The sequence below is a fragment of the Erythrolamprus reginae genome, chromosome 3, assembly GCF_031021105.1.
Source record: "Erythrolamprus reginae isolate rEryReg1 chromosome 3, rEryReg1.hap1, whole genome shotgun sequence".
In the NCBI taxonomy this organism is placed as follows: domain Eukaryota; kingdom Metazoa; phylum Chordata; class Lepidosauria; order Squamata; family Dipsadidae; genus Erythrolamprus; species Erythrolamprus reginae.
In genome coordinates this window covers 97,054,117-97,081,978 of record NC_091952.1, presented here as the reverse complement: position 1 = coordinate 97,081,978, position 27,862 = coordinate 97,054,117, and the positions used below count along the sequence as shown (strand labels likewise).

Here is a 27,862-nt window from a genome sequence, read left to right as displayed (position 1 = left end):
GACCAAGGTCCCCAGCACCTTGGACAAAAAGGCCAGAGATGACCGTTTGTCTCTCCGGACGGATGAGATGAGAGCCCTTATGTTCTTCCTTCTCTCCGGGGAGAGGTACACCATGCACGAAGTCGTGTCGATGATGGAGCCCAGATGTAGGAGCGTGGTAGATGGAATCAGCTGACTCTTGGGCACATTGATGGTAAAGCCGTGCTCCGTCAAGGTCCTCATCGTCAGGGCGAGATCTTGTTGAGCCTGGGCACGTGATTTGGACAAGATCACGATGTCGTCCAAATAGGCCATTAGACGCACCGATTGTGCGCGCAGGCTCGCCGTGAGGACGTCCAGTAGCTTGGTGAATGTGCGGGGCGCTGAAGAAAGGCCGAATGGCATGGCCTTGTATTGGTAGTGTACGCCCTCGACACAAAAACGTAGGAACCGTCGATGAGGAGGATAAATCGGTACATGCAGGTACGCCTCCTTCAGGTCCAGTGATGTTAAAAAGTCCTGGAGGCGTATTGCCGTCAGGATGGTCTGCAACGAGTGCATCCTGAATTTCCTGTACAGAATGTACAGGTTTAGTTGCTTCAAATTCAGGATCAAACGGCAACCTCCCGATGATTTTGGCACAGTAAAGATCATTGAGTAGAAACCGGTTCTCCAGTCGTTCTGCGGTACCGGCTCTATGGCCTGTATACGCAAAAGGTGCGTTATCTCTTGAAACAACTCCTGACTCTTGGCAGGGTCTCGAGGTGTTGGGCACTGGATGAAACGGTTGGGCGGGGGCTGAAGGAACTCTAATCTGAGGCCTCGCGACACCGTGGCTATAGCCCATTTGTCCGAGGAGGTGGCTCGCCAGAATGAGCTGTAAAGGCGGAGCTTCCCTCCTAATGGTTGGCCGTCTTGGAAGTCATTTGGGGCGTTTGAAGCCCCTCTGGCTAGTGCCTCTAAATGGGCGTCTAGCCTGCTGATATCCTCTGGTTCTGTCTTGGAACCCTGACCGGTCATTTCGAAAGGAGGAGGGCTGGTTGAATCGGCCCTGCGAGTATGGCCGCTGGTTGTGGCCTGATCCAGAGGAGTTGTCCCAACGAAAGGACTGGCGTCTGTTGTACGGTGTAGACCGCCTGTCCTGCCGCCTGTTGGACCTGGGGAGAACCTTCCTCTTATCCTTATCTTCAATAAGGACTTTATCCAGCACCTCCCCGAAGAGGTCAGCGCCGCGGAAAGGGGAGGAGGCCAGGCGCCACTTGGATTTGGTGTCAGCCTGCCAGTTCCTTAGCCACAACAGGCGTCTGGATGAAAGCGTTGTGGCCATCCCTCTCGCTGAAAATTTGGCGGCGTGGAGAGTAGCGTCAGCCGAAAACTCCGCTGCGGCTAGCAGTTTACTCAAGTCCTGCCGCAGCCTACCATCTTCCGGTCCCAGTTTTGACATCATTTCTTCAATCCATGCTATGGAAGCCCTATTGAAGAAGGAAGCAGCGGCCGCTGCTCGAAAGCCCCATCCAGACATGGCATGCGATTTCCGGAGCAGGATCTCCGCTTTCCTGTCCTCGGGTTTCAAATTATCCCCGGACTCAGCAGGAACCATGGCATTAGACACCAGGTTTACCACTGGGTGGTCAATTGGTGGAAATTGGAGTAGATTCTCCAGCTCTTCATCACAGGTATAGAATTTGCGTTCCAACGCTGAAGGGCCTTGAGCTGCCGCTGGCTGCTGCCATGGTCTTTTGGCGTTTTGTATAAATATATCTGGTGCCGGGATATGGTCTGTTTCAGGTTTGGGTTCTGTCAGTAGGATAGTTGACCTTGGTGTTTCAGCGGCTTTTGCAGGACCGGGGAGATCCACCGCTAGTTTTGCCTTGTGTAATAAAGTCCTGAACAAGGCAGGCTTAAAGAGTCCAGCCACTGAAGGTGGCTCAGGAGTTGTCTCATCATCTGACAAGTCATAATCCTTGTCGCTGTCCTCCTGTAATGTTCCCTCTGAGAACTCCAAACCTGAAAGGGGCGGTGCAGACCACAAATTCCGGCCTGGTTGATGGGGCTGTTGGCTGCATTGTTGCACCCCCGATGCTACTCCTTGTGAGTATACATTGGTAATCATCTCCTGCAGGGCAGGAGATAAATTCTGCCAGGTGTCACTCTGATTCCTGAGTCCAGCAGCTGTGGGGGTGAATGAAGCAGTTGGGCCTACAGTTGCTTGAGGCGAAAAACCCCATGAAGGCCTTGTATTGCTGGCAGACCCTGGCCTGCTTACCGGCATTGGGGCCTGGTGAGTAAGCTGGCGATCTGGGGACCAATCTCTGCCTGGCAACAAATCCCCTTGAGGCATGGAGCGTGGTGTTAAGGCTCCTGATGGTAGATGGCCTGGGATAGGTCCTGTAGACAGGGAAGGGGCCTGGAAAACAGTCTCCAACCTCTGCTCGAGTGCCTGAATCCTCCTTTCGGCTTCTCTGAGAGCTGAGGAGGAAGTCCCCTGCGATTTGGGCTTAGATTTGGCCTTATCCTTGGCCTTAGCCACTACATCTGGGCATGCCACCTTCTCTGGCCCGGGGACAGTTGGCTCCATGGTACTCACAGAATAATCCTTTGCAGGAAACAAGGCAATTGACCAAACACAGCTCTGCGGTGAAGTAAAAACTACCGACCGAGGCTTTTTCTCCTTCCACAAAATGGCGAACGGTCTTTGCCCACGAAGACTCCACCCACTCATGCCATCCCTCCAACCTGATAGGAGGACTATGAGGAGAGTGAGGAGGCAGGGGGGGGGGTTCCCGCCAATTTTCTCCAAAAAAATGGCGGCAGTAACCGTTACGCGGCCCGAGATGTAATCCAAAATGGCGGGCGCGAGTAGTGAGGGCGGCAATCGCCGTTGCCCTTCATCCCCCGGCGGCTATCAGAGAACCTGAGGTCCCCGAGCCGAAAAGCCTGCAGCCGCGGCGGCCGATCGATCCCCTGTAGCCCGGGGAGCCGCCGATCATATGGGAGGCTGGTTAATGAGGCCGCCGAACATATGGTCCTCAGCGCACGCGCGCGCGCGCGCCTCTTGCAACAAGGGGCCTTATTCCTTGGCCCTGGCTCTGCCTCGAATGGCGGCGGCGGCCGCGGCGGCCGTTCCGGCGGCGATCCGCTCCTAGCGCCGAACAGCTGATCGGCTGGCGGCGAACGATGGCGGTAGCGGCGTTATGCGGCGATCCGCTCTTAGGCAGCCTGGAAGGGAAGCTTCGACCTTCCAGCTCCTCCAAACAGCCTCCCAGTGGGGGGGGCGGACCCCCCCACCTTCGGCTGCAGCCAGGTCTGACCGCTGAGGTCAGGGACCTGAGGCTGAGTCCCCCTTCGAAACGGTACCCTCTGAGGGAAGAGGTTCCACAGGGACAAACGATGGGGGTGGTGCCCACTGAGGGCAGAGACCCCTACTTGGCAACTGCATCTGAAAAACAGTAAAGTAGAAAGGAGAAAGAAAACATGTTAGTAAAAATATTCATTTTAATGTACTTAATTATCACATTAAATCACTAAACAAAAACTCATAGGTCTCATTCCAATGACTGAGTTTTAAAAACTGAACCCTTGGGGGCAGGCAAGGGGCGGTGCCTAATTAACATGTTAATTTATAACTCAGTCTCAACCAATAAGATTGAGGGTTAACCCATCCTGGACTCTCCTTCCAGAAGCAGTGGAGAATATATTTTTTAATGTATTTAATGAATATTTCAACTTTAAAAACCCCACCCTTTGCATTAAACAGTTGTTCTATAATGTTTCTCAGCTAGAACTACATGTGATATTCTACCAGTTTCTTTAATAGAGTACAGTAGTACTGTAGAAGAATTTTATGAATTTTTAATGGATTTAAAATTTTCAATGGACTTAATGGATTTAAGCCCCCTTTGAAAACACGTGAAGTAGCGAATCCACAAAAGATGAACCGCGAAGTAGCGAGGGATTACTGTAGCCCTAAATATGGGCTATCAAGGTAAGTTTGCTGATAATAAGTTAGTACATTTAGATCAAGATCTCAGATATTGGGCACAAAGCTATGTTTCCAGAAAGCAATATTTATTTGGATGGTTCTGTCAGCCTTTGTTCCTAACCACAATAATGACAAAATGTGCATTTGCATCACGATTGCAAGCTCTGCTCTTTAACACTTGCACACACGAACACATGAAGAACAGGTTTGGCATCACAATGCATGTCCCATTCGCCTGCCTCATGGAGACGCCTACAGTTGGTTCTGGTTTAGTTCAACAGTTGTTCCACTTTGCTCAAAGTGGATGTGAAGGCAGTAAGCACATTTGCTTAATCATATACCTACTTCTGCCTATTTAAACAAAAGGTGAGAGGACTTAGAAAAATCCCAGTGAAATGGGATTTTTATCTAAGGTTAATGTAAAAAAAATAGCATGGAGCAGAGAGGATGTTTCGCCTGTTAAAGTTTGCAGTCATATTTTTCAGTATTTTTCTTCTAGTCTAGTCAAAGTCAACAAGATCTTGAGTTGATGTACTGAATCAGCAATGTGTTGCTCCCGGTTCGGTCCTGTTCTACCAACCAGTAGCGGTGGTGGCAGGAGGCCCCGCCCACCTGCCCGGGACGCTTCTGACAACGAACTTTAGAACCCACTACTGTATTGAATTGTAGCATGTCTAAGTGTCTTAGCACCTGCCAATGGCCTAAAAGATTTCTTTTAAAACCCAAGATGTGAATCTAGCAGGCCAACTGTTTTACGAGCTTTTTCCCCCCAATGATCTTTAAATTAATTTTTGAAAAGTGATGTCAGAGACTTTGCTCCTGTGTGTTGCTTATTGACAAGAGGAATACTTTAGCTTCACTGGGCAGAAATTAATCCTTTACTGTAAACTCATTTTTTTTTTACTGTTGATTTTAACAAAGAAAAGAAATCTGAGATCTATTCTGTGCTTTATGTAACCTCGTGGTTGCTGATGAAAATTGATTGTGTGCTATGCTGCTAAATGTGTTGTCAGCATTTTGGCTTACAGTGATAAAAAAAGAGGATCTGTTCACGCCAAGAAACTAATCAATAGATACTAAGTGCTGTTTCATAATACAGGAAAATATCAATATGGCTACCCACCTATTGTTCTGAGAATGAACACACATTTCCCTTCACTGATTGAATATCTATAGGCGTCTAAACAATAGGAGTCTAGACTATTATTTCCCCAAAAGTGGAAGAGAAATTGAATTAGAAAACAGAAGTGGCTCATTTGATGTGGGGAGGGGGAGGGAGGCAGGTGCAGTGCCTCGATGGTACAGTGGTTAGAATGCAGTACTGAAAGCTATTTCTGCTGATCACCGGTTGCCAGCAGTTTGGCAGATCAAATCTCAGTGGGCTGAAGTTTGACTCAGCCTTCCATCCTTCCAAGGTTGGTAAAATGAGGACCCAGATTGTTGGGGGCAATATCTTACTCTCTGTAAACGGCTCAGAGAAGGCACTGTGAAGCAGTATATAAATGCTAAATGCTATTGCAAAGGAAGGAAGGAAAAGAAGGAATCAGATGAATGAGAAAAAGCAAAAATTAAAAAAAACAATATGATTGGGTGTATTCGCTGAGTCTGGGCTTTTCATTGCCTGCACTTCAACATGATACTATACAAACATCTCCCAAAGGCAGAAAGGAATGGAAAAGAATTAAACAATTAAACAATTTTTTTTTAACAAATTAAAGTGCTGTTTGTGAGTCTGCTTCCTTTATGATTGCAATTAAGTTTCTAAAAACTTTATTTGGCTCAAATTTTAACAGAAGGTATATGAAAGGTGCAGAACAGGGATGTCAAACTTGAGGCCCGCATGCCCCTCCTGAGCTCTGTTTTTCTTGGCAGAGGGGTGCAGGAGGCTGTCGTAGCTGAAAACGGAGATCGGGAGGCTGTTTTTGTTGGCAGAGCACTCAGGCCACCACAGGCATCCCTGACACGAGAGGCATCAAGATGGCCCTGCTAACCATGGCCACGCCCATCACAGCCCCCTGAGGTCAAACATAACCCTAATGCGGCCCTAAATGAAATCGAGTTTGACACCCCTGATGCAAAAGAAACAGTCTAGAAACGATAAGACTCCCAGAACCAGACCAACTCAATTCTTTCTACAATCCTTCCCCCTAGGCTTCTACAATTTATGCATGGTATGTTTGTATGTATGATTGGTTTTATAACAAGGGTTTTTAGCTGTTGTAGTATTGGATTTTTACATTCTGTTTTTTGTCACTGTTGTTAGCTGCCCTGAGTCCACGGAGAGGGGCGGCATACAAATCCAATAAATAAATAAATAAATAAATAAATATTGTGCTTTAACAGATATTTTTCTGGATGGTGGAAGTGGTGGGTTCCTAACGGTACGGTCCAGAGTGCTACACCGGTAGGAACCCACTGATGATGCAATTTTTTGTGATTTTTTTCCCCAGCGTCTCCATGTCGAAAGAAGCCCTCCCACCCTCCCTCATCTTAATGCAGACCTTTATTCTTCATCCATAGCACAGCTGAGAAGCTCCTCAGCTGTGTTTCGGCTTGTAATGTGGTCCTGAGCATGTGGGGAAGTGAAATCCTGTGGTGGGACACATATGCATGCACAGATGTGCACCCGTAGCAAAATTCAACTAGAACCCACCCCAGATGGTGGACAATACTCAGTAGTGGGAAGGAGGTAAAGTGAGAGATATTGATTAATCGCCTTGTCTATCACTCACTACATGCGCAGAATCATGACAGTATCATTTGGCAATGAGTCAAAACAGATTCATCAAAAGCAGCCTACTGACCTGTCAACAAAGTGGGCAATTTATCCAGGCACTCATTCCTTTGAAATTTTTGCCAATTTCAGGGATGAGTGGAAAGAAATAACTCAGTAATGGGAAAAGGCCCATTGTTTAATATTGCATATAGATAATAAAATGTATTGCCTTAAATTTAAAGCAGGTTATTCTAAACCAGGGGTGTCAATCTTGATTACCTTGAGGGTCGCATCAGGGTTGTGTTTGACCTTGGGGGAAGCAAGGGTTGTGGCCAGCTCCATATCACTTGTGTCGGGGGTGCCTGTGGTTGACCTGAGTGCTCTGCCAGCGAAAACAGACTCTCATTTTCAGCTGTGATGGCCTTCTACAACCCTCTGCCAGCAAAAGCAGAGATCAGGAAGGCCACAGGAACTTCGTTTTCATGGGCAGAGGTTTCAGGAGGCTGTCACAGTTGAAAATGGAGCTTGAGAGCCTGTTTTCACTGGAAGAGACACTGCAGACCAATCTTTTGCTGTTTCCAGGGTGGACCCACAGGCCAGATCTAAGCACCTCATGGGCCGGATGCATGACGTGGGCCTTGAGTTTGACACTGCTGTTCTAAACTCTTTCTTAAAATAAAGAAAACATAAAGTCGTCATTAAAAAAAAAACAAAGCAGAATTGATTCGAGGAAGTAGGAACAAGAATATATTTAGTTCAAAGACTTATTTTCACAACCTATTTTTTAAAACAGTCCGTCCGTCCCCAAATCTTGACTTTTCAGATGTGTGGGGACTAGAATCTCCAATTTTACTGGGAATTTCGTGTTTCTAATACTTTTGGATGGCACCAGGAGGGAAAAGGATCGGTCTATTTGGAATTGAACATTTAAGGGTCTCTCTAAAGAATAATATAATTAGTTTTCTGATGGCCAATACAGAATCAATAGGGGGGAAATGTGTAATCTGTCAGATGGGGCAGAATTATATTTCCCTGCTTCCCTCTTACCTCATCTATTATAAATATATAGTAGATATACATAGAGAATATGTGTGTGTGTTACATATTTTTGATGATAATGAAAAGGAAGGGAGACTATTATAGATCTACTTCAGGCTTATTTGCCCCCATCAGGTAGCCACACCCTTACTGGGATTTGAACCTGGGGCTCTGTCTTGACTCAACCAAAAATCATCTGTCTGTCTGTCTGTCTGCCTGTCTGTCTGTCTGTCTGTCTACATAGAGAAAGAGAGAGTATATGTATGTATGTATGTATGTATGTATGTATGTATGTATGTATGTATGTATGTATATATATTTGCATATTTTTGTTGATAAGTGAAAAGGAAACCATATGTCAAATTACCTTGGTATAACCAAATGTGGGAGGGGCATACTGCTTCTTTTTTGCCACTCAGCCCCTCCAGGTGCCATTCAAGGCAGTTAATTATTTTTATAGCAACAAACTATATTCTATATGTGTAACATATTTTTGCTGATAATAAAAAGGAATGGAGACTAGTATAGATTTATTTCAAGCTATTTTGCTCTCATCCGCTAGCCATACTCTTACTAGGATTTGACCCTGGGCAGACGGCCTGTAAGGCAGTAGCTTTAACCTCTAGGACACAGGTTCTCCTCCTGTCTAAGCTTCTACCAGGAAAAAGTTATACCGGTATGTTTTTTTCATCAAATCACCCTGGTATACCCAAATATGGGAGGGTGCCTACCACTGTTCCCTCTAATTTTTTGGGGGGGTGGGCGGAAAAGTATAGTGTCTGAGCGGCAGTCCCTTCGGGACTGGGAGGCACAGAAATAATAAATAAATAAATAAACAAACAAACAAACAAAAAACCCACCCTGTTTTGCCTCAGAGAATTTCAAAATAAAATACTGTACTGTGTGTCTATAACAATGAGCTCATAATAGGGCAACTCTATCAATATCAAAATGCCACTTAAATAGTTGAGCTAGTTTCAAACTAGATTTTGATTTTCTTTCTCTCTTCCTTACTCCCATTCTTTTTCTTTCTCTTTTCCTTCCTCTCTTTTTTCTATCTGTTTCTCTCTCTTCCTCTCTCTCTCCTTCCCTCTCACTCTTTCCCTCTCGGCTTCTGAGCAGGTTTGGAAAACTCTGAGTTGATGATGATTTTTAAGTGAGCGATTGCTCACTGCTCAGCTTAGAGGGAACTATGGTGCCTACTGCTTCCTTTTTGCCACTTGGCCCCTCCATGGGCCATTCAAGGCAGTTAATTTTTTTTATAGCTGTCGAGTGTGATCTCATTGAAACATTGCAAAGATACTCTCAATCTTACACAGGTAAAGACGCGAACATATCCAAACTTACAATACAATCATATAACTCTTCCCTGGTACAAGCTGAGAGAAGGAGAAGCTGTGGTCTAGAGGTTAAAGCTATTGCCTTACAAGCAAACTCCCCAGGTTCAAATCCCGGTAAGGGTGTGGCTAGCTGATGAGAGCAAAATGGTTTGAAGTAGATCTATACTAGTCTCCCTTTTCATTATCAGCAAAAATATGTTTATACATATAGAATATAGTTTGTCGGCTATAAAAATTTAACTGCCTTGGATATGGCCCCTGGAGGGGCCGAGAGGTAAAAAGGAAGCAGTATGTTTCCTCCCATATTTGGGCATATCATCTGATCTTCAGCACCCTAAAGACATTCTGCTTAGCTATTGCCCTCCATTTAATGTGGTCATATTACTTATTATGGTTTATATTTGGAATGAGGTATGGTATTTACCAGATCTAACTTCTTCCAAAGTAATTTTATTTTTAAAAAAATTCCCCTCCACATCATAACATATATGTTTTTTTAAAAAATGTAAATATTTAATAAAGTTTTTTTTAAGTGTATGGAATTTATTATCAGCTCCAAATGTCACATAATCAGTCGGTGCAAGGCAGGCTGATGCCACAGATCTAACTTCTTGTGGCATCAGCCCGCCTTGCACTGACTGTGACGTTTGGAACTGATAATAAATTCCTTACACTTAAAAAAAACTTTATAAAGTATTTACATTAAAGAAACCATAAAAACAAGGCACAACTTACGAAACGTACAAAAATATATACACACATAAAAGATAACTTTCATATTTACAAATATATATCAAATCTTAAACAATTTACACAAATATCAACCATCCTGTTGACCCTTATTTATTGCAGCCTACTTGTATCAATCTGAAAATAATTTACACTTTAGTGTAACTTACATTTGATATATTGTTCCTAAATCATATTATTTTTTGTCACTATAAATTATTGTACCAATGTGTTGTACTATTATATTTAACAATGATATATCTATATACATCTTGGTTTGGTTAGAGGATTTCTAAGTTTACTTATATACAGTATATCTATTTGTTTTCCTTTCGAATTGTGTGAAATCTTAAGATTTTAAAATTTTTAGCTATTTTTTCTGATTCAACCAATTGTACCCTCTGCTCCACACTTGATAAAATTCTGTATCATCTCTTTTCTGAAGTTCTAGTGCCATCTTATTCAGTTATCTGCTATTTCATGGATTTTAGTTATTAAATTAAATATTGATGGAGTGGTTTCTAGTTTCCAACTTTGAGCGTATACCAGCCTGGCTGCGGTTATTATGTGCAATATTAAATAACTTTCTTTTTTTGATATTTTATGTCTATTTATTCCGAGTAAATATAGTTCCAGTTTTTATGGGATTTACTTGGCAATAATTTGTTTCAAATAATTTCTATTTTTTTTCCAAAATCCTTTTGTGGCTGGACATGTCTACCATAGATACTAATATCTTCCTGTGCTTCCTTTACATTTCCAGCATTTCAGGGACGAATTCAAATACATTTTGGCCAAACAGGCAGGTGGTAGGTGCTACCGATAAAACATTTTATAGACGTTTTCCTTATATGTTGTTGATAGTGTTAGTTTGTAGTTAATAGTACCTATTTTTTCCAATTCATTTAAATTTATAGCACAGTGGTACCTCTACCTACAAAAGCCTCTACTTAAGAACTTTTCTAGATAAGAACTGGGTGTTCAAGAGTTTTTTTTGCCTCTTCTTAGGAACCATTTTCTACTTAAGAACCCAAGGCCAGAAAAATTTCCCAGGAAATTTGAGAGAGGCACAAAGGCCTGGCCAGTTTCCTGCCATTCCCCCTTTAATCCTGGCCATCTTGGGCTTTTCTGGGCTGCCAGAGGAGCCTTTCAGTGGGATGGATTAAGGAGGATTTGACAGTCCAGAGCAAATGAAGCATTTTCCTTTCTCTGGGCGCTGGGAGAGGGAATAAACCTCTGCCAGAGACCAGAGAAAAGAAATGCTCCCTTCGTTCTGGGAAGCCCGGAGCGTCTGGGCGTGGAAAGGCAAAAGGGGGCACTTCTCCTCGGCCGGATCAACTCGGCTTCAGCCAAACCGTGAAGTCACCACAGTGAAGGAAAGGTGCCAGCTACAAAGTGAGCGAGCGAGAGGAGACAGCATGGGATGGAAGAGGAAACAGGTAGCAGCAGCAGCAGCAGCCACCTTTCAGTCAAAGGAGCTCTCGCCTGCCTGGGTCTCTCTCTCCGGCGCAATGTATGGGAGGCAGCCTCGTGCTGGGTGTATGGGAGACGCGTGCTCCTCCTTGCCGCCTCAGAGCCCCCCTTTTTTTAAGCTTTAAAGTTTTGGATTTTTTTTATTTCCCTCACCTCACCTTCCTTCGGTAGCGACTGTCCTCCTCCTCTTCTTCCTCCTCCTCCTCTCACCCAAATTCCGAGCTTTTATTTCTTTCCTAATCGGTTTGCATGCATTATTTCCTTTTACATTGATTCCTATGGGAAAAATTGCTTCTACTTACAAACTTTTCTACATAAGAACCTGGTCACGGAATGAATTAAGTTCTTAAGTAGAGGTACCACTGTATATCCGAAATTTTTCATAGTTGAATCCCATAAATTTTTATTGCAGCGATTACCTGCTCCGCCTAGGAGTACAGTCTTGTGTTCCATGTGAATACGAGCAAGTTCTAGAACGGGACAAATTGTGGGAATAAAAAGGTGCTCGTCTTTTAGGAGAAGGAGGGAGTGGCTAGTATCTCTCTCTACAGCTGCTATCCTTGAACTGTGTGTAACCCCAGAGGACAAGCTAGAGGGAACCCCGATGATGAGTGCCTTTGAAACACAGCCAGCACCTCCCAGGTTTTTTCTCGTTTTCTTGGCTTATGTCCCGCCCAGAACAGGAATAATGCAATATTGAATCCAAGCCATCCGCCCCAAATTAAGCAGTGCGCTCACTTTGCAGGGGTCCACAAACTTGGCAACTTTAAGACTTGTGGACTTCAGCACACAGGTCAGTAAGGAGTGTGCATTCTATCAATACTACTTGACTGACTGACTGAATAAAATAATAAAATAAAATAAATAAAATAATAAAATAAAATAATAAAATAAATAAAATAAAAATCTCAGAAATCTCTTAAGCTATGCTTAAGACTTATGGACTTCAACTCTCAGAATTCTGAGAGTATAGCTGGCTGGAGAATTCTGGGAGTTGAAGTCCACAAGTCTTAAAGCTGCCAAGTTTGAAGACCTCTGCTTTAAAGAAAGGGAAGAAAACCAAGTCCTCGTCCAGGGGGAAAACAATCGGAAGGAGGTGAGAGGTAAGCAGGGGTTACCGAGGAAAGGCACCCCTGGTTCCGCAAAGGTTAACACGCCCCGCCCCCGGCGCCGGAGGGTCCCGCCCCCCCGGCCGGCCGCTGATTTAGCTGGCGGCGTTGCCTTGTCCGCCGGCTTTGGGCTGCTTGCGGTCCGCACTGGGGACGCATCGCTGGAGAGGAGCGGGCAGATGCCAGGCATCTGAGCGCGGTGAGTGACTGAGTGAGTGACCGGCTGGCACAAACATAGAAGGGGCTGGATGGGTGGTGGTGGGGGCAACTTTGCTTTAAACGCGGAGGGTGGACGATTTTTAGGCGCGCCCTTTAGTGTTGCCTTCCGACTTGTCTCTCTCGTTCTGTAGGGAGGCGAAATCCGCGCCGAGTTATACACGGGAATTATCCGTGGGCTGCGTTCGCACGACCTTCTCTAACTTTAAAGAGGACGCGGTTCTGATTTTATACCGCTCTTTCTGAGTCTGGCGCGAACGCAGCCTTCCTAAATTGGAGGGCAAAGACGAAGGGAATGTCAAGGAGTCTCCATCCTGAAAGGTCCCGGGGCGAGAATCAAAAGGAGTAAGCTGTAGTAACGAATTTGGAATAAAATTGAATTGGTCGTTTGGTAGTTCCAAGAGACAAAACTGGGATAAGGAGGCAGCGCGAGTTAAAATACATATACCGAAAGTCAAGAATTAAATATAGTAGATAGGAGATTTTGAAAAAAGAGGGATGGTGAAAAGGAAAAAAGGAAATAGAATGACTGAATTTAAGGAAAAATGGAGAAACCGAAGACACAGAAATGTAATTGTAAATATGTTTTTCACATTTGATGTTTTTGTTATACATTGATTTTCTTTTTGTTGTTCTGTTTGTTTTTGTTTTCAAAAAAATTAATATTTTTTTTTAAAGAAAAACGTGGGGTGGTTATGATGGATAAAGCTAGAGAAACATTTTAATCATTTGTGTAATGATAATAGAACTATGCACTTAGGGAAGGATTTAGAGGGTGGGTGGGGAAGTAGGAAGGAAGGAGAGAAAGGGGAGAGAGTGGAGAAAGAATAGAAGGAGAAGGGAAGAAGGGAGAAGAATAAGAAAGTAGGGAGTAGAGGCAGGAATAGTCACCTGAGATAGAAAGAGGGCAGTGGAGAGAAGAAAGTTGGATACATATGAAGTAATATAAAGCAAACCTGGAATGCGATTTAGTTTATTGAATTTGAATAACAATGTATGTATATTAAGATGTATTGAAGCTTCATAAAGTTGTATGCTGAACATGGAGAAAAATAAAAGAAAATAAAAAATAAAAAGAGAATCAAAAGGGAATTGAGGAGCAGGTGCTGCTCCTGTGAAGGTGTGGGTTGACTTCAAAGTTGTAGCCCTGTTTTCTGCTCTGCCCCTTCCTTCCTTCCTTCCTTCCTTCCTTCCCTCCCTCCCTCCCTCCCTCCCTCCCTCCCTCCCTCTCTCTCTCTGCAAATAGATATGTACCAGCCAATGTGGACACAAAGCAAGTAGAGTATTGCTGGAAGAAGTAACCCCCAAATAAATAGAAGTCTCAGCAACCTTTTATTGCCTCATCTTCCCAAAGATAAAGAAACTGGGATTAGCGAGTACAGTACTACCTAAATTTCTTTTTCCTTCTCCTATTGGCTACATTTTCATGTTTGGTAAAGATTTGCTCAGAAGGCCATTTCTCCATATTGGCTGGGTTTCCAAAAGGACATCCATTTAAATTGTATGGATTTGGCTGGTTAGTGTGTCATGAAAAAGCAGTCTTTTGGGTATACAATTGGTCCTAAACTCATCTCTGTATCCGTCAAAAGAGACCGCAGGTGAGGTGGACCCACTTTTCATGGCCAGCTCTCTAGACTACTTTGCCCAGGTAAAAGGTTGAATGAGGTGGCTGGTTCAGTTTTTCTTTTGGGGAATATTTTGGAACCAATTCGTGCTTAGATCTGTGGCAGATTAACAGTGCTAGATCTTCAAACACTTCCACACTCAGACCCAGAACAACGAAGCAGAGAAAACAATATATTTGGGATCCACTTAGCTTTGGCTAAGCAGGGCTGGATGCGATTAATACTTGGATGGTATATCAGGAAACCCCAGTATTGTAAACTAGGTTGGAATGTTGGAGGGGGGGGGGAGTGGAATCTAGAAGAAGAAATGGCAAATAATAGTTGTACTCTTACCAAAAAACTACAGTGACATGTTCCCCTTATGGATTTTTTTGGGTGAAACAGAAAAAAATGAACTTATGATTTGCAGTTTCAATGGTTAGAAAAAATGGATAATGGGGAGGGGGAAGAAGAGAGGGTTGTAACCACAGAGTAAGAAGTAAGACTGTATTTCTACTTACGGTATCATTGCTGAAAACAAAATTATAAATTACTTCTATTAATTTTCATTCATTCTTTTTATACATTTGACTTTTTATTTGTTTTTCCCCCCTTTCTTCTCTTTACTTCATAAATACTCTTATCATAAATATTGCACATGCACAAATACATACTCATGTTTGTGAAGTCACTAGGAAATGAGCTCCCCTGGACAGAGCTGACGTCAGTGTTTCATCTGTAAAATAAAAGGGGAAACCTTAAGTATGAGGGGTTTTTTTAAAAACGTATTCGATAGTCATAGTCTGTAATTTGCAAATTAAAAGTCAATCACTGGAATGTTGATATTAGTATCATATTAGTTGTCTACCTGTAACAATGACCGATTCACATTCTGCCTCCCGAAGGTCAATATTTGGGCTTGTAGTTCCTACTCAAGTGTCAATCACTTGCAGGTAAATTTAATCCTAATTTATATTCCCCATTGAATTGCTGATGTTCTCATTTTGTGAACTGTGCATGAATCAAATAAAACTACACTGGAGTAAATTCTTAACTTCATTTTATTTGCTCAGCTGTTTGGAGAATACGCTCGAAGTGTTTCTTTTTCTTCGCTGTTTATGAAAAAACGGGATTTAAAAAAAATTAAATTTGGCTCTGCTGCTTTTGGGGGACGTGTATATTCTTTTGTCTTGACCCAGTCTCCTTTTGTTCCTTGGTACTTTGCTCATACACAGAATAGGGCACTCTTGAAGTTTTATGAGTAAGCACTGGTGTTGGGGGGGGAAATGACAAAGAAGGCAAAAGAAACAGTACAGTGGTACCTCGAGATACGAGTTTAATTCGTTCCGGACCTGGGCTCTTAAGTCGAGCAGCTCTTATCTCGAACGACTTTTCCCCATAGGAATTAATGTAAATAATTTTAATTGGTTCCAGCCCTCAAAAAACTCACAAAGTTAGTCTAAATTATGCAGAAAGACATGTTTTTAATGAAGAAATGTACATGTACATATAAATGAATAATGAAGTTTCTTTCACTTAACTTGTAAACTTTCTTAAACTTTTAAATTTACATATGTTCAACTTCTCTGCCACCCAATCCTGTAGGACAGAGGTCCCCAACCCTTTTTGCACCAGGGACCGGCTTTAAGCGATCAAGAGAGGAATGGGTGAATGAATGGACGGAGGGTGGGAAGGAAGGAAAGAGGGAAGGGACAGGAACAGAGGAAGGAAGCAAGGAAACTTATGAAAGGGGAGAGTAAGAGAGGAATGAGTGAAGGGAGGGAGGGAGGGAAGAAGGTGGGAAGGAGAAAGAAAAGAAGAAATAGAGGAAGGGAAGGTAAAAGAGAGAAAGAAAAAGAGCAAGAAAGAAAGAAAGAAAGAAGCGACAGGAAGGGACAGGAAGGGACAGGAACAGAGGAAGGAAGCAAGGAAACTTATGAAAGGGGAGAGTAAGAGAGGAATGAGTGAAGGGAGGGAGGGAGGGAAGAAGGTGGGAAGGAGAAAGAAAAGAAGAAATAGAGGAAGGGAAGGTAAAAGAGAGAAAGAAAAAGAGCAAGAAAGAAAGCAAGAAAGAAAGAAAGAAAGAAGCGACAGGAAGGGACAGGAACAGAGGAAGGAAGCAAGGAAACTTATGAAAGGGAAGAGTAAGAGAGGAATGAGTGAAGGGAGGGAGGGAGGGAAGAAGGTGGGAAGGAGAAAAAAGAAGAAATAGAGGAAGGGAAGGTAAAAGAGAGAAAGAAAAAGAGCAAGAAAGAAAGCTGCAAGCACCCCCCCGACCCCCCCAGGCCGGCTGCAACCTTTTAAAACACGCGCGCCGCTTCGCAGCTGTCTCCTGAAGCCGAACGCGGAAGTTAGCGTTTGGCTTCAGGAGACAGCTCCTTGGCGCTTGTATCTCGAATTTGGGCTTGTAAGTAGAACAAAAATATCTCTCCCCTCCCAGCTCTTATCTCGAGTTGCTCTTAAGTAGAGCAGCTCTTATGTCGGGGTTCCACTGTATTTGAAATAATGCTTCCAGTCCTGGCAGGTAACATCATATAGACATGAAAATGTTCTTGCCTTATATTACAAGTGAGATATAAGTCTGCAACAGTGATTAGATAGCCAGAAAGCTAATTTATTTTAAATCGGGATTCAACTGTAAACTTGGGAGATTTATATAGTCTGCAAATGACCTGGAGTTTTGCATGTATTGCCAGAATATACAGGGTGCATTCCAAAAGTAATGCAATTATTTTTTTAAAAGTAATTTATTGAACAGATTTTTACAAACACTTAAAATTCTTCAAAGTACTGTGCTTGGGCTCTACACGTTTTTTCCAGCAACTCTGCCATGACCGTTACGCACCCTGGAAGGTGTCTTTGGGGACCTCTCGCAAGGTCTTTGTCACGGCTGATTGGATCGCTTCTATGGACAAAAAACGCGCCTTGCCACAACGCGCTACAAGTCCGCGAGTTCCTGGCCAAACAGCAGGTGCCAACACTACCCCACCCCCTATAGTCCTGACGTTGCCCCTGCAGACTTCTTTTTGTTCCCAGCCCTGAAAGGACCCTGTTTTTCATCCATAGAAGAGATCCAATCAGCCGTGACGAAGACCTTGTGAGATGTTCCCGAAGACTGCTTCCAGGGCATGTACTGGTCATGGCAGAGTCACTGGAAAAAATGTGTAGAGGCCCAAGGACAGTACTTTGAAGAATTTTAAGTGTTTGTGCAAATCAGTTCAATAAATTACTTTTAAAAAATTGCATTACTTTTGGAACGCACCCTGTACATAAGATGTAAGGATGAATCTCCCTGCTGACAAAAGGAATGCCACTGTTCTTTTCAGAACGAGTTTTCATACAATGAGTCTTTCAGTCAGTTACAAAAAACAGAGTTAAGCAATTGTACTAATGAACATCTGTATCCATTTGGGATTGAGACACAAGTGAATGACTTTTTTTAAAGGGTGCTAACTAATTCAGAATAATATGTTCTATTTACTATTTATTGAAAGGTCAATAGAAGTCATAGCTTATAAGTCAGAGTCACCAAGTTTGGTAGATAAATAGCTTTTAGAATTCCCCAGCCAGCAGTGCTGTAGATTATAGTGTACGTGGAATTATGCATGAAATAGAATTGCATCACAGAGATAAAATGCTACTAAAGTGTGTGGTAACAATACATTTCCGGTTATTAAATAAGGTAGCCGGGACTTCAACGCAGATATACTCAAGTGTTTAATGTTAAGATTTTAATATGTTTCTTGAGTTGTCCCTAATATACATGCAAGTACTGTATCGGTATTTGGTGAAGACTGTTTCAAAAAGGTAGCAGAACAATAATTGATTGCTTGTTCTTTCATCTCAGCAGTTCCCTTAAGGACTGTCTTAGATGCAACTTAACTATCACAGCTCTGGTTAGACTTGAGTATGAATTTGGGAAATATTTTCATATTCGCATGTTACTTAAATTCTGACTGTACTTTTAAATATGAAATTCGCTCTCCACTCAAAATTTCCTTGCCCCACTCCAGTTTGTTTGCTGGAAGATGGTGCCAGATGAAAATATTTGAATATCTGAAATTCTTCAAAGGGAATATACCGTAGTGTAATCTTTTTGGTGTATATATGTAGATGTCGGTAGGTAGATAGGTGTTTATAAAGCTATTACATTAATATGGATTTTGGGATGATTGGAAAAAACACCCACAAAATTGTCTTCTTGCCCCAATATGATTACTGTTTTGTACAAATAATTCATGATTGATGAGCACAATTGGAACTAGAATTTCTATTGCTAAGCATGGTAGTTTTTCAATGAACCCTGCCCTGACCCTGACATTTAGCACTGTTGTTAAGTGAATCACACATTCATGAAGTGAATCTAACTTCAACCATTGACTTCGCTTGTTGGAATCTGCCTGGGAAGGCTGCAAATGATGAATACATGGTCAGGGAATGCTGTAACCATTGTAAATACATGCTGGTTGCCAAGTGTCAGAATTTTGATCATGTGATCATGGGGATGCTGCAGTGGTCATAAGTCCAAGGACCAGTTGTAAGTCACTTTTTTCAGTACTGTTGTAACTTTGAACAGTGATTAAACAAAAGATGGTAGGCCAAGGATTACCTGTAGACCAGGAGTCTCCAACCTTGGCAACTTTAAGCCTGAAAGACGTCAACTCCCAGAATTCCCTAGCCAGCAATGCTGGCTGGGGAATTCTGGGAGTTGAAGTCCTTCAGGCTTAAAGTTGCCAAGGTTGGAGATCCCTGCTGTGGATTATAGTGTACATGCGATAAAAATGCGTGGTGAGTGAACTATTTATTGTACTGAGGAAGAGACAGTAAATGAGAATCTATCAGAATGATACATGCATTTATCTTCCCCTTAAGTTCTCAAAATTGAGAGAAACGGACCTTACGTTATGTCATATCCTCATTTGCATGACTTTCATCTCTCTTTTTTGGAGAAGGGGGAAATTTCTTCATTTATACATGGGTAGATCCTTGTTTCTGTAGCCTAACCGATTCATTTTCTTCTTCAGTGTAACTAGGGATGTGTATTTTGAGTTTGATATGTACCAGAGGATCCAGGATAGAGCAAATGCTGTTCTCACAAGCATCATTTGAATCACACTATTCAGAAGGAGGTGATAGATTAAGCAAATAATATGTTTATTTCATTTAAAATAGGCATTTTACAGTTTAAACATTTAACAAAATTTAAAAATTATTATTTAAAGATAATTATTTAAAGATAAATATGTAGTAATATTTTGCATGGCAGCATGTTATTATTCAATGCTAGAAGACTTCTAAAACATGGATTATTTTTACTGTCAGCTACACTCAGAAATCATTTGGTTGCATTTATATGCATATAAAAATAATGTCCCCAAAATAAATTATCTGTCGAAAAGGACTCCTGTGCTATAGCTGAATGATAGGACTGTTATTTTGCATCAGTGGTCAGATTTTGACTTCTTTTTTTAGGGGGAAAATCATTCTGTATTGAACTAGAATGTTGTATACAAGTAAACAAACAAATAATGTTCTATCTTTCTATTCTGTGCCAGATACTATATTCCCAAGGGCATTGGGAGGTAAAATGAATAATATTCTGATCATGCTATCCCTCTGATTTTTTTGTATTCAATACAAAACATGACATGAAAAAAATATACTGTTTATGGCGTGCTGGCTATTGATAGCAACTTGGGCATTTTTAACTTTGCTTTCTTTGAGTTTTGGAAGAACACCGGAAACTGTAACAAAAATATACCTTGTAGTAGGATGCAAATCCTAGATTTGCCTAGTAGTTGGGACTCTTATTTTATTTTCAGCCCACTGTAATCAAGACATTTTAAGAACCTTGAGGGTGCCTCTTTATAGCTCTCTAAAATAAAAAGTTGCTTGGATCTTCTCCGGCTCAAGAATATAAACAGTCCGTGTTGACAATGTTAATTGAGCTTTGAATACTGTTCCACATATATATAAAATCAGATTCCAGCAACATAGATTTAGTAAAATATAATTAGTTTCCTGATTTAGTTTCTTTAAAGTGAGTCAAGAATTGTCTACATATGTGTGTGTGTGTGTGTGTGTGTGTGTGTGTGTGTGTGTGTGTATGTATGTATGTATGTATGTATGTATGTATGTATACCATTTGTGGCCAGATTTAAGTGCCTAATACACCTTAGCTAATTTATACGACAAATGTGGCAACCTTGTTTATTCCTTTCCCTAATAGTATCAAACTGAATATAGACTTCATAGCTTATGGATTGTAGTTTTAGTAGTATTGACAATGCATAATTGATACAGTGGATTTTATTATGGATTTTATCTGTTTTTTATCATTTAATCCTACAACTTTTGATTGTGTATTTACTGTGTCTTTATTTGTTTTGATCTATGACTGTGATAATAAATTTGAAGGTTTGAAGAATTGTACCCAGTAAAACACATGGCTTTTGTTCACATAAAATCCCAAATTCATGAGCTTTCCAATCAATACATTTTAGGGATATGTAGTTTGAAAATATATACTTAGCAGCTAGTACTAAAGTTTCAGACACAGTATATTGTTGAATGAATGATATTGATTGTTTTTTTATTAAAATTTTAAAGACTGTTTTTTAATGTATTAATTGGATTGCTATTATTGTTTCTTGTTTTTTCTGTACATGCTGTGAGTCGCCCAGGAGTCCTCGGAGAGGGGCGGCATACAAATCCAGTTAAATAAATAAATACATGAATGAATAAATGAATGAATGAATGAATGAATGAATGAATGAATGAATAAATAAATAAGGACTAATGTTCTTCAACATATGAAGAGAAGTAGGGCTATTTTTAAAAATCCTTTTTATCTGTTGACCATGTAAAAAGTCAAAAGAAATTAAAAACTGAATGGGATTACGTTGGTGTGAATATGAGTCAATTTTTTAGATATACAGGTAGTCCTCATTTAGTGACTCTTGATTTGACAACCGTTCATGAGTACAGTGGTGATTTTAAAAAAGTATAATCCTCACATTAATGATTTTTGCAGGCCTGTAAAGCAAAGGAAAGCTTAAATAAGATCACAAGCACAGTCATGGTTTCACATATATACTTCACAATGATTGAGTTGCTGGTCCCAAATGTGGTCTCTAAACAAGGACTACTTCTATGTTCCTTCCAACAGATAATGAGAATTATCTGACTATTATAGGAAGATAATATTTTCCTTTAGGACCGGTACAAGCCATCTCAGTTGCTATGTCCACAGTAGTTACTTATTTATTTGTGAGGATCCAAATATCAAATGCTATTTTTCAAGTTGGAATATCTTTCTTGGATTTTGCCATTTATCCTTCCTTGAGTGCAGAGAAAAAAAATGTGTTAGAAAAATTAAAAATGAAGCATATTTGGGAATACCAAGAAATAATTGAATTTATCATATTGTTTTCTATGCACTAGCCACATGGATTTGATAGCAATGAATGGAAATGGAATATTCCCCCACGATAAGCAGCATTTGTAGAAGAATGAAGTATGATGCAAAAGGCTTTGTGATATTCTAAGGCAGTGATGGAGAACCTATGACACACAAACTAATCTGCAGTGTGCATGTGTGCACCGGCCAGCTGATTTTCGGCTTGTGCAGAGGTTCTGGGAAGGTGTTTTCAGCCTCCAGAGGGCCTACAAGGGGAGAGGGAAGCCATTTTCACCCTCCCCAGGCTCCAGGAATGCCTCTGGAGCCTGAGGAGGGCGGAAAATGGACCTACCAGGCCCACCCAAAGTCGAGAAATGTGGAAGAGGGAGATTGTGTGTGCATGCACAGGAGCCGGGGCAGCATGGGTGGATCACACGTGCATGCATAGGGGACAGGGGAGCATCGAATTATGGGCGTGAGCACTCGCACAGGCACAATAGCGTGGGCGCGCGTGCTTTTGGCACCCGATGAAAAAAAGGTTCACTATCACTGTCCTAAGGGATTATTTCCACATTATAGACTGAATTGCCAAGTCTTCCTTTAGAGCCCTACTCTGGGAATCTCTAAATGAAAGCTTAGCCATGACCTTTTTAGTTTAGACTCCATGTATAGACTTCTTAAACCATAATTTCAGAAGATCTTAAATTACGAAAGACTCTGTAGCCTAAATTTGTGGTAACTAGAGATGTACTGGGTGTCTGCCTTTAACAAGTTTCAGTGTAAAGTGGCCTATAATATCATACAGAATGGCACAACACCTTTTTTTAATGTGGCTTCTTTCTATATTTATTTTTCATGGTTAAATCATCACTGAAAGAAAGTGCTGTCAACCGTTGATTGTTTTGTTGTGGATTTTTTTTGGCTAAGATTCTTTTTGTAGCTTAGTGAATAATCATTGGCAGCTAGAATTCTAACACATTTGCATATCTGGTTTAAGTGTATCTTCCTTAGACTAAACATACAGTAAAAGATATTTAGTATCTATAGAGATGCGGTATAAAATTGTGGCATGTCAGTCAAGAACCCATCAGATATTGACTATTACTTGTTCTTCGTCCATCTTTTCCAATGAACTGATGCTGCTTCCAGAATTCATCTCATTTATTAAACCTTTTAAATATCTGTCTTTAAAAAAGGTTGTTCTCCGTTCAATTCCATTCCCATCTTTTTTTTCTTTAAATAGAATTTTAATATTTATTTATTAATTGGATTTGTATGCCGCCCCTCTCCGTGGACTAGAAATATGCCCTACCTAATTCAAGTCTTCTAATATAACTAGATTAACTCCAGTAATTTATTTAAAAATAAATAAAATATTTAATTGTTTCTCAGAGTAGTTGATTGAGTCTGGAATTATATACATATGGTACTTTTTAGGGGGCATGAAACGCAATTCAGTGTTAATCTTTATATGTGTGTGTGTATGTGTGTTGCATTGTAACATGTTCCATAATTATTTTAAGAGAGCTAGTTCTCTACAATACATCCTTGTCTTTTCAAGTCCAGCTGATCTCAGTTGCATTATATAATGTTTTGTTGTGGCGGGTGACTTATACCAACAAAGGACATGTTGAAAACAAGAATGTGATGATACTGGATTTAATATTTGATTGCATAAATGCAGTGCTCAACAATGTAAGAGTTTTATGTTTCTGGAAACTTTGCCAGAATGCTGGTTGCTATATTCTGTATCATTTGTGGCTTTGAAGTAGTGTATCTCTGAAGGCAGCGTGATTGAGAACACATTATAGTAGTGTAGCCATGGGTAACTGTCATCACAACCAGCCTTCAAGTAGGACCACAATAGGTGTAGCAGCAGAAACTAGGAAAAGGTCCTGCCTAATTACAACCTCAGCTTGCTTATTTAGAACAAGTTTCTCCTAGAGTGCTCTATGGCAGTGTTTCCCAACCTTGGCAACTTGAAGATATTTGGACTTCAACTCCCAGAATTCCAGATATCTTCAAATTGCCAAGGTTGGGAAATACTGCTCTATGAAGTGCTTTATTTATTTATTTTATATATATTTGATAATATACATAACATTATTTGAATACACAAGATGGGTACAAATTAAAGGGAACGTTTGGACAGGGACAGTGTGCATGCCCCTTATTGACTTCTTAGGAATGGGGTGTGGTCAACAGTAGACAGTCTAAGGGTAAAGTTTTGGGGATTTGGGGATTGGCTAGATCTCATGTAAGCCTCTTAAGGTGTCTGGTATAACCTTATTTCTCGGCAAGGCAACTGACACCTCCCTCATCCACCTCACTTTGGCCTCTTGTAGAAGCCAGGTTGAATATGAATTTAACCAACAAATCACACTATGCAATTCTTCAGAATCAGAAACCCAGAGGAATCATAGGTAATCTCAGAAGACTGGTTACCTCCTTGGATATTGTCCATATCTAGACATGAATGAGTTAAGAAATGTTATCAGTCAACCATGTCAGATGTATGTTGCCCAAACATCTTGTAACTATTCTCAGGTAAATCTATGCATCCCCACTGAAAAGGATTTGGGTAACATAAATATAGACATATGGGAATGCTTTGTTGATACCATAAGATCAAAGAACCTCTTTACCATTCTTATTCCCACAGTGTAGCCTTGACACTAGCAATTTTATTCTTATCTTCTGCTGAAACTCCAGGCATCGTAGAGAAAGGCTCATTTTTCAGAATAATCTGGAAAAATTGGTCAAGGTACTTGGATGAAATTATTATTATTATTTTATTATTATTTATTGGATTTGTATGCCGCCCCTCTCCGCAGACTCAGGGTGGCTAACAACAATGATAAAAAACAACATGTAACAATCCAATTTAATAAAACAACTAAAAACCCTTATTATAAAAACCAAACATACACACAAACATACCATACATAACTTGTAATGGCCTAGGGGAAGGAATATCCTAACTCCCCCATGCCTGGCGACAAAGGTGGGTCTTGAGTAATTTGCGAAAGACAAGGAGGGTGGGGGCCTTTCTAATCTCTGGGGGGAGTTCATTCCAGAGGGCCAGGACCGCCACAGAAAAGGCTCTTTCCTTGGGGCCCGCCAAACAACATTGTTTGGTCGACGGGACCCGGAGAAGGCCAACTCTGTGGGACCTTATCGGCCGCTGGGATTCGTGCGCTAGAAGGCGGTTCCAGATGTATTCTGGCCCAATTCCATGTAGGGCTTTGAATTGTGACCGGAAACTGATCAGCAGCCAGTGCAGTGAAATTGCTGGGGAACTCAGGGTATGAAGACTAGAGGTAGTGTAAGAATGCCTGCACAGACCAGCCCTGATATTATATGGCACAAGCCCCTGTTTATCATGGTTGAATGTGAATTCCTGAACCTTTCTAGAACCTTCTCTTAGGGCACGGGTGTCAAACTTGCCATTTCATGTTGCCATCATGTGACATTTCATTACTTTTCCCCATTTGCAGAGCTGGAGTGGGCATGAGGTGATGCATCCAGCCCAGGGGCTGTCAGTTTGACACCCCTGATTTAGGGCATGGAGGTCCACCAGCATCCTAGGAGATTCTAGCACCAGTCCTTTCAAGGAATCCTGAAAACATCCTGCCATAAAGCAAGATGGGCAGTACGCAAGTAATAGTTCTGCCCTGTCATTATAACCTATTACAGACAAGCCCAGCCTGTCGAATCAGCAGTATGGTCACACCAAGCTTTCTTGAGAGATAATTACCATCTTCCTCCTCTTAGGATGGAGGAAACTAATATATGGCTTCATATGAGGCATTATGTGCTTTGTTTTACTGATGACTTACTCTTATATTCGAATGCAGTTTTTACGGTTTGAAAACTTTAGTTTTTGCCTTAATACAGGTCATGAACTTAGCTAATTGTGACTTATTCAAAAGTAATTGTTAATAAAATGTAGCATAATGTGCAAGTCCAGGCATGATTTATTAATGAATCAGAAATGCTGAAATCCTAAATGCCAAATGCTTTGTAATTTTTAATGTGTTCCTTTCATTTATTGTTTTACATATGAACTTAATTATTTCAAATGCTGACCATATATTAATGGATAAATTTACAGGTTCATAAACCTAAGAAATATTATAATAAAATATGAATGATCCAAAATCCAGATTGTCTTCGATACTAATCAGAAATACACACCTCTTGCCAATTCTATTAAATGAAAGCTTTCCTTTTGCTCTTGAAATATTATTATTATTATTATTATTATTATTATTATTATTACTATGTCAGTACAACAAAGCAAACAAGATCACTATGCTGGATTTCATATTTCATCACCAGTCGGGCGCTTCCCAAGCACCTAGGACTGAGTGATGTAGCAGTGAATTATGTTTGCCGATCCCAGTAAAGCGGCCTTTTGCAATTGACAGATGGAGATTTTGTCAATTACGATGGTTTTCAAATGTCTGCTGAGATCCTTTGGTACTGCGCCCAGCGTGCCAAGTACCACTGGGACCACTTTCACTGGCTTATGCCAGAGTCGTTGCAGCTCGATTTTTAGATCTTCATATTTCACTAATTTCCCTAGCTGCTTCTCCTCAATTCTGCTGTCTCTTGGGATTGCGACGTTGATGATCCATACTTTCTTTTTCTCCACGATCACAATGTCTGGTGTGTTATGCTTCATAATTCGGTCAGTCTGAAGTCAGAAATCCCACAGTAGTTTTTCTTGCTCATTTTCGACCACTTTTTCGGGCTTATGATCCCACCAGTTCTTTGCCACTGGTAAATGGTAGTTCCGGCACAAGTTCCAGTGGATCGTCTGTGCCACAGCATCATGTCTATGCTTGTAGTCAGTCTGTGCGATCTTTTTGCAGCAGCTGAGTATGTGATTGATTGTTTCATCTGTTTCTATTATTATTATTATTATTATTATTATTATTATTATTATTATTATTATTATTATTATTATTATTATTAGTCTGCCAAAGTACTAGGCCATTTGTTTCACAAACCTGCATTTGGTGATGGAAATCTGGTAGCAAGTCTTTTCTCTGCAAATCAAATTACACTGCATAAAGTTACATAATGTGCAGTTAATGATTCATGGTTATGTGTAAATAAAGCAACCAGATTAATTTAACAAGAATATAATCAAAGCCTAATCACCGTGTTTGTTTTTACACTTCACATTTACAAAGTTGTTTCTCAATACTCTTCTCTCCTATAACCTCAAGTGACTGCTTTGTTTAGAGTTAACCTTTTGATCATAGGTGCTAGCTTTTCTCAATGAAGCCATTCTGGGCCAATGATACACTCTCAGCACAATCCATCCCACACGATTGTTGTTGTGGGGAAAAATAAGGAGAGGGAGGAGTATTGGATATGTTCACTGCCTTGAGTTATTTGTGAAAATAATAAAGCCAGGATACAAACAAACAAACCAACATAAATAGCTTCCAATGGGATTAGATTAAATTCCAAGAATTCCCCTCCATGCTTATAAATAGGGACAATGTCAAGTTGGAAACAGTAATCCATGCTGTTTTGAAAATGCATATTCGTTAATCTTCATAGTTGTTTCTCTGCAGCTCACTTCATGATGTCAAAGCTTGGGTGTGCTCCCTAATGCTCATGTCTGAAAGGGGGCATTGAGTAACCATGAGTGATAAGGCACAAGAGACTTGTTCAGAAAGGCAATAATCACTTTAATCCCTGTTAGTTTAACGTCGTCTGGCAGTGAACATACTGCAACTGCAATTGTCACTCATAAACCTCGTTTCATTGATGGTCCTTAAACAGGTTGCTTCCTGGATTCTCATGGCCACTACTAATCTCCTGCACTGGCTGCCGATAGGTTTCCGGTCACAATTCAAAGTGTTGGTAATGACCTTTAAAGCCCTACATGGCATTGGGCTAGAATACCTCCGGAACCGCCTTCTACCGCACGAATCCCAGCGGCCGATAAGGTCCCACAGAGTTGGCCTTCTCCAGGTCCCGTCGACCAAACAATGTCGTTTGGCGGGCCCCAGGGGAAGAGCCTTCTCTGTAGCGGCCCCGGCCCTCTGGAATCAACTCCCTCCAGAGATTAGAACGACCCCCACCCTCCTTGTCTTTCGCAAATTACTCAAGACCCACCTTTGTCGCCAGGCATGTGGGAGTTAGGATATTCCTTCCCCTAGGCCATTACAAGTTATGTATGGTATGTTTGTGTGTATGTTTGGTTTTTATAATAAGGGTTTTTAGTTGTTTTATTAAATTGGATTGTTACATGTTG

At 41.2% G+C, this 27,862-nt stretch overlaps 1 protein-coding gene across 3 annotated transcripts in view; it reads left to right on the top strand.

The window, feature by feature from the left end:
• Positions 1-27,862, top strand: part of LPAR3 (lysophosphatidic acid receptor 3) — a 76,406-nt gene that overhangs the window by 18,187 nt on the left and 30,357 nt on the right. The window contains exon 1 of one of the 3 annotated variants that reach the window (XM_070746265.1): positions 12,480-12,565. The exons of 1 other annotated variant lie outside the window; for it this stretch is intronic. The gene's annotated coding sequence lies outside the window, so the exon portion shown is untranslated. Of the gene's footprint in view, positions 1-12,479; positions 12,578-27,862 lie in introns of those variants that run through there. One more of the 3 variants, XM_070746264.1, reaches the window with a different exon arrangement.